Here is a 687-nt window from a genome sequence, read left to right as displayed (position 1 = left end):
GCCCGGAGGCCAATAACGTCGATTTCCGTCCACACTAACCGTAATCCGATATGTTAATATCGAATTTAGCGCTACTCCTCTCGTCGGGGTGGAGTACAGAAATCGATTTAAAGAGCCCTTTATATCGATATAAAAGGCATTGTAGTGTGGACGGGTACAGCGTTAAATCGATTTAACGCTCTTTAAATTGATTTAAACGCGTAGTGTAGACCAGGCCTGTGTCCTTTTATTTTTCCTATGAGATCTGAAGAAAGGCCGAAAGGTTTGGTTGGTTATTAACATTAGAAATTTGTGTCCTTCAATGCACCTCTTCAGGCAGGCTCCCTGACTGACTGGAGAACTAGTAAGATGGTGTTACAGATACTAAGGAATTGAAATCCAATTAGGCTGTGTCCTGGGATTTGAAAAGGGCAACAAAAATGATTAGGGGTCTGGAACAGCTTCCATAGGAGGAGAGATTAAAAAGACTGGGACTTTTCAACTTGGAAAAGAGACGACTAAGGGAGGATATGCTAGAGGTCTATAAAATTGTGACTGGTGTGGAGAAAGTAAATAAGGAATTATTATTTACTCCTTATAACACAAGAACTAAGGATCACCCAATGAAATTAATAGACAGCAGGCTTAAAACAAAGAAAAGGAAGTATTTCTTCACACAACGCACAGTCAACCTGTGGAATTCTTTGC

This window comes from Chelonoidis abingdonii, chromosome 4, assembly GCF_003597395.2.
Source record: "Chelonoidis abingdonii isolate Lonesome George chromosome 4, CheloAbing_2.0, whole genome shotgun sequence".
In the NCBI taxonomy this organism is placed as follows: domain Eukaryota; kingdom Metazoa; phylum Chordata; order Testudines; family Testudinidae; genus Chelonoidis; species Chelonoidis abingdonii.
This window is presented reverse-complemented; position numbering follows the sequence as displayed.